Below are 12,768 nucleotides of genomic sequence, written 5' to 3'. Positions count from 1 at the left end.
AAATAATCTCCGAAATATAACAAATATATACATTCTAACAAGGATTGAATTTTTTGTAATCTCAGTTACAAAAAGATTGAAGAGTTAAAACCGAACGAAGTTACAAATAAATTTACATGACGATAATTCAATACAATAAATCTATAAAACTATTAAGAACTCGTTTTCTCCCAATAATTAACCTTATTATTAGTGACGTTAAAAAACAAGTAAGCCACGATTTACGAAGACCATGATTTACAGCAACTTGGTTTTACGACGGCCAAAACTAAAGTTATTCTTCTAATTTAAGATGAAAAGAATATTCGAGAAACTGTTGGATTTTATCACGAAATAAATATATGTAGGGAAATAAAATTCAACAGACAATAGTAACAAATTTTCTGGTTAACAAAAATCTACTTCTACTTGCATCCAAATGGATAAGAAAATTACTTACGCATTAATGTTAAAGTATTCATTTATATGGTTTTGTGCTTTCTGTTCATGTTGTAGAGACATTAGGATTTTTTTGGAAGCAGGTAAGATGAAAAATTAGCAACGCCTTCGCCGGGAATTGAACCGCGGACCTCTCAATTACGCGCTGAGCGTGCAGACCACTACACCACGAAGGCTCGATAAGAAGGCAACAGAAATACTTTATAATGTTAACTAGTTTGAGAATACATCATGTGTTAATTTTGTAAGATATATATGTATGTAGTGCGTATGTGTATATCTACAAGTAAATGGATATTAAATGTTACGTTTACACGTAATTAAACCCACTTTTTTAAAATTAAAGCATAATTTATAAAAATATTATCAAAGCTATTAAGATTAAAATAAATTCTTTACTAACCATTACGACTGACCTAAACTAAAACGACCCTCGTTTTAAGTTAGGAAACACCTATATTTTATTACAAAAATATTGCTCCTTTTATTGAATTAGTAAAACGTTATTGATTATTCAGCGTAGTTTCCAAAATATATTCAAAATAGTCAAAGGGAATCATGCACTCTTTCTTCCTTGAGAAACAATATTCTTTATCTGAGAATCCTGTTTCCTCCGCAGAAATCCTATATTATATTTTGAGACTTTGCAATAAACTTCTTTCTGTGCTTCTTTCTATCGCTTTCTTTCTTCAGGGTTTCGCCATTTCACGCATACCTCTCCAAATAGTGACACACAATAGCATAGATAATACTGTATCGGATTCAACTACTATAAAATTGCTTATGTATTTTCGATTAAGTTTTATATTTTATCTTCTTCCCTGTTAAACTAGATGTCAGAAATGTTCCTATGATCACTTTTGAACTTTAATCAGGTACTTTAAAAACCGAAATTGCCTGTAAACTCTGTAAGCAGAAATACAAGGAAAAAATGCATAAATTAATTTTAGGAGCAATTTATTATACAAGTGAGCTCCAGGCTATCTACCTTAATAAAGCAACATCAGCGGGAGAAAGATTGTTGTTTAGATAAATTCCTTTTAGGAAGTATCTGAATATTAATTCTATGGTTTCGGGCTAGAATTAACTTGATTTTTAAATCTTGATAAGGCTCAAAATATGTTTACCTTAACATTCTGTTTCAGTGTGTGTCAATACAGATGATTTTAAAATAAAGCGAATAATTTGTTGTTTAGAAATTCTATATGTAAAACTTTGCGCTAATTTCAATCGCCTTAAAGTAACATATAACTATGAATTAATTACGCATCTTAACTGGGAAATGGAATGAAAGTCGCAAAACTCTTGATTTAATAATTTTTTCTTTTTTATTTCCCATTACATATAAGGATAATTTTATTTCCAACTTTGATACTCTGCCACAGAATTTTCTTAATGAATTAATGAAAGCACGAGAAATGACCTCGGTGTTCAAGCAGCAAACGTCTTATGATGACACATGCGTTGGATCTCGTTTCTCATCTCAGACAACAGGATTTCCTAACGACAGACATATTTCTCTTCCTTGTACGAAGTAAATGAAGTACTGTATTCGTAAATATACAAGTAATGAAGTAATTTGAGTATTATATTTAAACGCAAATATCCATTTTGGATCTTTCCGACAGTGGCGTAGCAAGCATAACTCGCGCCCGGGGCAAAATACCTTTTTTGCGCCCCCCCTCACAAAAAACTTTCAGTAATATAATGTATAGAATATATTCCTAATAAGAAAATAATGTAATTAATAATAAAATGCCGAATCTGCCATAAAATACTCAAAAATATATTAAGAATAGTCACTACCTAACTACACTAGCCTTGGATTCGGAAATGCATCTGTGTCGGCGGAAAAATCAGACATACGACGATCTAGAATTAGTTAAAAACGTGTTATTTATTTTACATATTTATATAAGTGTTTTTAAAAAGTACAATTTTTAAACAATTAAAAGTTTAATACACATTATAGATAAATAGATATGTGGCAACTTGCCTACTACAACTCAACTCGGCCAGTCTGGTAACCCATAGCAACCAAAAATAAAATGATATTTATTCTATTCAATTGTTATTATTATTTAAGGATCTGTCTCAAATTATACTACCATAATTGGTGACCCGTATTTATTATGAATAGCAACCTTCAATGTTGCACGAATATGGTGTTTATATGTCAAAATTCTGAGCAACAGTAAGTTATCCAGTGTGATGAGATGCAACTAAGACATTTCACTTGTGATTTCAAGCGTTGTGCCGCATTCGGGTGAGTCAACATATTTCTGTCATAATTTCAACGGATATATGTATCGTCTGCTGCATTTGAGACGCCAATTTTTCTGATTTCAAGTACCAAAAAACTGTGTCACTATATACATATTGATTATTTTTCTATACATATTATTATTGTGCATATTTGATTGATCTAAAGTGGTTGAAAACGATGCTGCTTCACAAATGGCGAGAGTGGTTGTTAAGCCACCTCCTTTTTGTCGCCGAGACCCATTGTTATGGTTCATTCAATTGGATGCGCAGTTTAAATTGAGTCACATTACTGCCGACGAAACTCAATTTTATATTGCCATCGCCGCGTTAGAATCAGAGGTACTGCAATCAGCTCGTGAAATAATTTTGAATCCACCGGCGATGGACAAATACAAAACTTTAAAAAAAAATTATTTTTGTTTATGAAGAATCCGAGGCAGTTAAAATCAAGCAGCTGTTGCACGATTTACAGTTGGGTGATATGAGGCCTTCTCAATTGCTGTCTAAAATGTCAGACTTAGCCGCCAGTAACGTAACGGATAGCATTCTTAAAACATTATGGATGAATAGACTCCCATCTAACATGCAAACGATTTTAGCGGCCAGTAGCGAGCCACTTAAAAATCTTCTCGAAATCACTGATAAAATTCACGAGCTAGCCATTCCAGCGCAAATACACTCAGCGCAGGCTCCTGGTCCAGGTATTGTGGCGTTCAGGCTCAAATTGATGATTTGTCCAAACAGGTTGCTCAGTTAGTAGCCATCCAAGCTGAACATTTTCAGCGCAACCGCTCCACATCACGTGGTCGAAATACACGTTATGAAACCACTGAGGAAACGTTATGAAAGCCCTCCTCCGGGTATTTGTTTTTACCACCGTAAATTTGGAAACAAGGCAAACAAATGCCGCCCACCTTGTCGTTATAACGACCAGGGAAACGAGAAGGACCGTTGCTCGAAGTCGTGAACGACAGCGGACGGAATTTTGCACGCCGTTTCGTCATCGAAAATAATTCGGGCTTAAGGTTTCTTGTAGACACCGAGGCTGATGTTTCTGTCGTTCCACCACATTTTTACGAACAAAAGCATCTTACCAAGTTACAATTCAAACTTTCGGTGAACGCCTGATATCTGTCGATTTAGGATTGCGCCGCAACTTCCAATGGCCATTCATTATTGCTATTGTTTCAAGTCCTATTATTGTAGCTGACTATTTACAAAAATTTACTTTGCTTGTCAATCTTAAGAATCGCCGTTTGATATATTCCACAACCAACTTAAATTATCCGGGAGTAATTCGCAACAGTCAAGATTGGAGCATTAAAGTGATTTCGGGTAACTCCCCATGGCATGAACTTCTCAGAGAATTCTCTACAATCACGCGCCCAGTTATGGGTATTTCCGAACCTAAGCACGATGTACTACATTATATTGAAACTAACGGACCTCCAATTGCCGCTAAAGCAAGACGCTTACCTTCGTACAAGCTTAAAGCCGCCAAAGAGGAATTTCAATACATGATGGAACAGGGAATTTGCCATCCTTCAGAATGTTCATGGGCCAGTCCGCTCCATCTAGTTCGGAAACGAAATGGTAAGTGGCGATTATCGCCGATTAAATGCGGCTACAATTCCTGATCGTTACCCAGCCTCGCACATTCAAGACTGTATGCAAATTTTAGAGGGAAAAACTATTTTTACAACCTTTGATCTTGAGCGGGCGTATCACCAAGTGCCCGTTAACACAGCTGATATTCCAAAAATTGCGGTTATTACGCCTTTTGGACTATTTGAGTTTCGGATTATGGAGTGCTGCTCAAACTTTCTAACGCTTCATGAATCAGGTGTTAAACGGCCTCGACTTTGTGTACCTTATTTTGATGACGTTCTTAATCGCCTCCTCTTCAGAGCGAGAGCACCTATCGCATTTGAAAACAGTTTTTGAACGTTTTCAAAGGTACGCTATCAGTCTTAATCCTTCCAAATGCGTTTTTGGCCAACCAAGTGTATCCTTTCTTGGTCATGAAATTTCCGCCGATGGCGTTCGACCCCTTCCCAAGTCACCGCTATCCACGATATGCCCGAACCATCTACAGTGAAGGACTTAAGAAGATTTCTTGCTATGCTCAATTTTATCGACATTTCTTATCTCATGCAGCAACCATACAAGCATCTCTAAATTCTTTTTTGGTTGGAAGCAAGAAAAACGATAAACGTGTTATAACCTGGACCAGAGAATCTCGCGAAGCGTTCCAAAAATGCAAGAATGATTTAATTTCGGCAACAAATTTGTAGTATCCTTCCGTATTTAAGCCATTATCACTCTACGTTTATAAGGTATTTCTCCCGCTTTCCTAGCATGCCTTCGTGGTGTAGTGGGTCTGCACGCTCGGCCGATACTCCAGAGGTCCACGGTTCGATTCCCGGCGAAGACGGTTGCTAATTTTTCAATCTCTCTTGCTTCCAAGTATCCTAATGTCTCTACAGTGGCGCCCAAACTAAAAGGGGTGTTGGATGAGGATTCTGCACACCCAGAATTTGGCAATTGGGTCCCCTAAAACCCCAGTCGCCCTTTAAAAAGGGGAGTATATAAGGTATTTCTCCCGCTTTCCTAGCGTGCCTTCGTGGTGTAGTGGTTCTGCAGGCTGGGCCGCCGGTACTCCAGAGGTCCGCTGCTCGATTCCCGGCGAAGGCGTTGCATATTTTTCATCTCTTCTGCTTCCAAAAATAACCTAATATTTCTACACGTTTACGCATCAACAACAGGTATAGAAGCAGTTTTACAACAGAACGATCAAGAATTATGGAGACCACTTTCATATTTTTCTAAAAACCTCTGACCAGCACAAACCAGATACAGCACTTACGATCGCGAGTTATTAGGAACTTATGAAGCTGTCAAATATTTTTGACATATGCTAGAGGGACGCATTTTCATGATCTTCACGGATCAAAACCCCTTAACGTATGCTTTTCAACAGCGTTCAGATAAAGCTTCTCCTGGTCAAATGAGACACCTAGACTTCATAGGACAATTTTCAACAGATATCCGTTATATTGAGGGTTCGCAGAATATTGCTGGAGACACCTTGTCTCGTACTGAAGAACTAGTCGTTCCTTCGACAATAAACTTTGCTGCCCTTGCGGATAAACAACACCGGGATTCAGAACTACAAACCTCTTTCGAAAAGCAAATCTTCCACCAATCTCAACTTGAAGCCTGTGCAGCTGTCACCTGAAAAATCACTTTATTGTAATGTTCAGGATTCAAGATTTCAAATTTATGTTCCCTCCGGGTTTCGCCATGCCATTTTTAGTCAGTTACATCTTCTGTCACAGCCTGGCATCAAGGCTTTGAGGAAACTGATACAGCAACGTTTCGTATGGCCTAGCATGCGAAAGGACATAGCCAACTGGACATGTTCGTGCTTGGAGTGCCAAAGATCTAAAATTGTCAGACACACCACCAGCCAACTTAAAAAGTTTTACTTCACTTCCCCTCATCTCGCTTCAATCACGTGCACCTCGACTTGGTCGGGAACTTATATTTATTAATAATAATATAATACATGAATGCAATTAATTACTATGTATACATTTTTCTTACCTTGGCTGAAGCAAATTTATCATTTACTTCATCGAAGTCTATCCTTTCAACTTTTTCTCTTTGCACACTTAAAGATGCTAGATAACTTAGGAGATCCTGTCTCATCGTTGATTGTAAATATGTGAAAATTTATTTTAATTTGCTGAACGAACGTTTATAGCTAGCATTTGATAATGAAATAGTAAGGAGTATTTGAAGTGCGACTCTTAGGTTTTGAAAAATATTTTCTCCATAGATCTGTAGTGGACTTTTAGGTTCCGTTTCTTTTCTACTGCGGAGTAACGCCATGCAGTCACATTCACTGCTCAAAACAATTAGGGGATATTGTGGGTTCGGTATGAAATAACCATATAATCGACAACCTTTTTGAACAAAAGGAAATAGAAGAGATTATAAAGGAAAATTATAACGTTTACAAAGTAGGGAATATGCAAATTTAGTCTGTGACGTCGAAAACTATGCGTTTTAGATAAGGAGTAAGGAGACACTTGCAGTATTCCTTTTGTAATAGGAGATTAGAAACAATTGACAACCGTTGAATGCTTCGTAGCAGTGAATATACGATGTCTCAGCAAGATGACTTAGTTGAATCGGTAGCCAGGAAGGCCATCAGTCGTTTACATTAGAGTCAAACGCAATCCATTGTAGCGGAAGCGTTAGGATTTTCCCAAAATGTCATTTCCAGATTATGGAATCGGATTTTGAAAATTAAATATTTTTGAGAAATTCCGGACAAGGTCGTGTTATCGTTTTAAAATAAAAAGCGGGAGATATACATGCATTTCGTTTAAAGAAATAAAAATATATCTCTTCTTTGGAGAAATAAAGTGGTCAGAAAGAATGTTTTGGTTGATGTACTCAAACATTTTATTACACATTTTATCAGAAAAATCAAGAAAATAAATAATTAATTATATTACAAAAGTTATTAATTTTAAATATATTTTCCAGAAATCGGTCAAAATAAAAACTGAAATTTTCAGGAAAATCTTGTTTGGAGACCATTTGGCGCCCCCTCTACGAGTGGCGCCCGGGGCATCATGCACCCCCTTGCCCCCTCCTCGCTACGCCACTGCTTTCCGAATACGTTTAGACTCTTTTTTTTCTAAAATGGATCGTTTGGATTTAAAATAGATTCAAAAGGGACTTTGCCGTCACATCTGCACGTACCTATGTATCGATGCATCTCGCATAACTCAAAAACGATTAGCCATAGAAGGTTGAAATTTTGTATAAGAGACTGCTATAAAATTTGTGCGCAATCCCCAGTATGAAACAGATATCTATCTTATATATATGCGGCTTAAATGTTTGTCGCTGATAGTTTATTGGTTGCTTGCGTTACTTTAAATTGTTTTATTCCCCGTGCAGTGCAGCGCGTGACGAATATTATGAGAAAGCTAAGCCGGAAAAATTAAAAATACAAGAACACGTGCATTTAAAATTTAATAAATAAATTTGACATCTCTGTATAATAGGATTCGGAAATATGCAACCGGTAAAAACCGGCAACAATGAAAACATATATATCTTTATTATATTAGGCTTAAGTGTCTGTTTGTCGCCGATAGTTTATTGGTTGCTTGCGTAACTGTATTAGCCAATGGGGTGAAGTTGCCACGGCACAGGGTTGCCGTTTCAATTGAGACGTAGACAATTTCCTGTAAAACTTGCCTTTGCCTTGACCATCCATAAGTCTCAGGGTCAAACGCTTAAGCTTGTTGGTATTTTTTTTTTTACCTGAGCCTGCATTTGGACACGGTCAACTTTATGTTGCCTGTTCAAGATTTCGTGAAAGAACGGACTTAAAATTAAAAATAATAGATGGTCCTCTGCAAGGCGAGCTTAAAAATGATGGAAAGATCTACATGTGCTAGCAAGCCGGCATCTACCATCAGACGATATCGCTTCAAGAATTGTCATCGTATCGTCCAAGCCTTTGGTGGCAGTTGTTGGACCGGTTTTTTTCCTCTTCTGCTGCTGGCGTTCGGGGGTGTAGGACCGGGCTTCGGGCTGTCCTCTCCCTGGCCGAAATATGATGTGCCATTTTTTTTTCCTGCTGCTCCTTCAATGCTGTCTGCCATAGATGAAAATCCTTTTAGTGAGATTTTTACATGAAGATTCAAGAAAATAATTACTCCTGTTTCCTGTACATTGCTGCAGAAAATAAATTTTGTTCGGCTTCTTCCTCCTTTTGAGAAATCTTCGCAGCACGTGTTTGTGAAACCTGAAACTTCCTGATCTAAAGAAGAAAATGCAGAAATACCAGGATTGATCAAGTATGCTTAATGACTGCCATCAAATTTTGATTGTTCCTTTTACACCAAAACTTTGTTTCGAATGGATCAAGAAAGATTGACTTTATTCTCCGTGCAGTTTTAACTCTAGTGATGCGCATCACTCGTGCTTGATGTTCAAATTTATTCGTCTTTATTTATATTAATACTTAATTCAATAACAAAGATGAAGAATAAAATATAATTGATTTGGTAACATACAGTTGTCTTACTCTGGGGTAAGTACTTTATTTTGCTATCCTCTGTGGGTCACATATTTTATCCCTGTCATTCGGATTATTGCGGAAACAACGTGATGTACTCTTAATCATTGTTATAATTTCTTCGCTGATAATTACATAAGAAATTAAAATATGTAAACATTTTTACTGCCACAAATATTTTCACTACATATAGCTCCTCTTCCAATTAATATTTTCACCACATATGGTGCCGTAACATTATATTTACTACATATAATAATAATTTTTACTACATATGGTGCCGTGACAAAAGAAATAACTTAAAATCATTTAGTTCAGGTTGAGAATTCAAATAAAATGTGTGACCTATAGTATATTTGCTACACATATGATTTATATTGTTGAAAATTTATGATAAATGATAGGTAATATGCCATGAAAGAGTAATTCTATTTTGGATAATTCAAAAATTCATTTTCATATGTATTGTTATATGTGTGTGCATATTTAAAGAAAGTTTTAAGATATTTGAATCAAAAGCTGATTTCAGTAATTTCATTGGATTGTGGTATGTAATGATAAAATAATGTTCAGCAGTATTAGAATCCAGAAGTGTTAATGATCAATGTACTTATAATGCATCACTAATTTGATATATGCATGGTTGAAGTTACAGGAGATCCTAATTAATTACTAAAATAAAAAAAAATATATATATAAAAAAAAAATTACCTTAACTTTGCTATCTACTCTTATATGCATGTTTGGTAAATGTATATGTAAATTATCAGAGAGAGTGCTAAGTGTTTGTGTAAAATAATGTAGCTCTCAATAACATTAAAATAGATATAGCAGATTGTAAGGTAATGCAACATAAGTAACTATATTTCTTCATCCATGTCAAAGCTTAAAGGTAGATCTAACACTGGTATGGCAACTTCCCTAGCTTCTGCTCTGCCCACATTTAGTGGCAACTTATCTGAAAATGTAAATTTCTTTCTTGATCAAATAAATAGTGTTGCTAAATTAGAAAAATGGTCAGATGAAAAGAAAATAATCATTCTGAAAATAAACTGTAGGGATAAAGCTCTAGATTTCCTAATTAATGATCCAAGAGTGGCTAAGGAAAATAAATTTGAAAATTTAGAAAAATTATTAAAGAATAAATTTGCACGAGTTGAATCCTTTCAGGACATTCTACAGCAATTCTCAAACATTTCTCAAAAGTGTGACCAATCTGTTAGGGAATTAGCTGACGAGATTACTACAACAGCAACAAAATACATAAATGAAGATTCGGTTGAGGATTCTAGTTTACATAAATTAAAAGAAAAAATGAAGCTCACTAAATTTCTTGAGGCCCTCAGAACAGACATTAGGATTGAAGTTAAGAAATTGGGTCCATCTTCCTTTGATAAGGCTGTAGAATTGGCAAGTAATATAGAAAATGCATTGAATGATGAGAAAACATATTTGAACAGTATAAATGTTGAGCAAAATTTAGAGAATAGTAATCTTCTCAAAGAAAGACTTGAACAGAATAAGATTATTCAGGAGCTAAAAGATAAAGTAAATCAACTTTCTCAAAATAAGCCTATAAACACATCTTATACAAGAATAAATCACAATGCTTCTACATCTCAAAATTCTAGCAACTTTAATAGTGTATCTTGTCATATATGTAGCAAAAGACACTTAACAACAGATTGTTGGTATTTTCCTAGGCAAGACCAGCATAATTTTAGAAACAACACATTCAGGAGACACAGACATTTTCGAAACACTTGGCGGAGGAACTATCATCCTTACAGAAATAATAGTCAATACAAAAAAGGTCAGAATAAGCATTTAAACTAGCTAAGGATTCTTGCCAGATATATGACAACAAAAATTTTAGACCCCTTGCAAGAATCCGCAGAGACTGGGGTTATAAAGAACACCTGTATAGACATCATAATCCAAAAAAGATTCAAAGTAACAGCAATAATGTCCAACACAAGTTTGCAAAAAATAAAAGGTGTAATAATAGAAACTCAAACAAATTGTTGATGTCTTGTAACTCAGGAAATTCTAATTATCTGCCAATAATCAAACTTAAAATTGGTTCTCAGACTTATGAAGCTCTTCTTGATACTGGTGCTAATTTATCTTTAGTCCAACCAGATGTTATTGAGGAAATTAAACAATTCACTAAAGTTGAATTTGTTTCTCGGATGGTAAGAATAAAAACTATTGAAGATTCATGCATCCCTTACATGTCTGCAGTTAATTTAAAATTCAAAGTAAATGGTTCACTAATTTATTTTATGTCACCCAAAACAATTGGAATTCTACTTATCAGATAATCCTAGGTTATGACTTCATTCAAAGTAACAAAATTTTGTTAGATTCCATAAATAAGAAACTCATAGTAGATAATACTCATTTGGACTTTGAAGAAAATTATCCCAATAAAAAATTAAGCAACTCAGTTAATATAAGAAGAAAAAATTGTAATTTAAACTCATTAAGAATGGTTTCTAATATAACTGTCCAGCCAGGTCAATCTCAAATCATTTCTTTAGCTGTTCCTGAAGCTTTAAAACAATTTAAAGAAATTTTGCTTTCTCCAAAGCCATCAAAAAATAAGTTCCATATCAATGAATCTTTACATATAGTTGATTGTCAAAACCACATTCAAACTATTGTTGAAAACAACACCAATGAGAAATTGATTCTTAGGAAGAATTCTGTTATTGGAACTGCTGTGCCATTTCACTTTGAGGATATTGTTAGTCCCAAAAATCATGAGACTTTACAAATCAACACGCTAAATCTGCAAGAAGTAATTAAACTTAGAAAAGAGGCATTAAATGTATCAGACTTTAAACTAGATCATTTAAATGAACAAGAAAAAAATGAAATGATAGAATTGCTAATGAATAACTATGCTGTGTTTTCAAAATCATATAATACTTTAGGATCTACTGATAAAATTGTACCAGAATTTAAACTTCTTCACAATTTCCCAATTCAAACTAGACCTTACCCTATTCCTAAAATTGCAAAACAGTATGCTCAACAAGAAATTGCACAATTATTAGAAGCAGGCATAATAGAACCCTCTTCTTCAAGTTATAGTTTTCCTGTAATATTTGTTAGGAAAAAGAATTTACCTGGTGAAGATAAAAATGCACCAAAATTTCGTATGGTTGTAGATTATCGTCTATTAAACTGTATCACAGAATCATACAAAATTTGTTTACCAAAAATTTCTGAGATTTTGCATAACATTGCTGGTAGGAAATTGTATTGTGTACTGGATTTGAAGTCAGCCTTTTTCCATATCAATTTGCAGGACTCTGATAAAGAAAAGTTGGCATTTTGCACCGAACTGGGTAATTTTCATCCTTGTAGACTTCCCTTTGGAGCTCGCAATAGCACTTCTTATTTCCATACATTAATTTCAAAATGTTTAAATGACATTAAAGGTAGTAATGTTCAATTTTTTCTAGACGACATTATTATTGCAGCTGATAGTATGAGTGAGTTAAAAGTAACTCTTCAAAAAGTGTTTGACAGATTAAAATCATTTAATTTAACTCTAGATCCAGCTAAAGTGCAGCTCTGTAAATCTGAAATAACTTATTTGGGTTTCAATATTTCACAAGCAGGTTTTTCTCCTTCTGAAGAAAATATTTCAAAGGTTACAAGATTTCCTATTCCAAAGGATGTAAAACAAGTTCAGGCTTTTCTTGGCATGATGAACTATTTTAGACATTTAATCCATAATTTTGCTGAGATCACTCAGCCAATAGTACACTTAACTAAAAGACATGTTCCCTTTGTTTGGAATCAAGATTGCCAAGATGCTTTTGATAAATTACAATCAATAATGTTGGACAAACCAACTATAAGGAACATTGATGATAATCATGAGATATTTTTGATCACTGATGCTTCTAAAGTAGCTATGTGTGGTATTCTGTTACAAAAGATTG

This window comes from Stegodyphus dumicola, chromosome 9 (assembly GCF_044657685.1).
Source record: "Stegodyphus dumicola isolate Sdum_Otavi_A_Nest chromosome 9, ASM4465768v1".
NCBI lineage: Eukaryota > Metazoa > Arthropoda > Arachnida > Araneae > Eresidae > Stegodyphus > Stegodyphus dumicola.
This window is presented reverse-complemented; position numbering follows the sequence as displayed.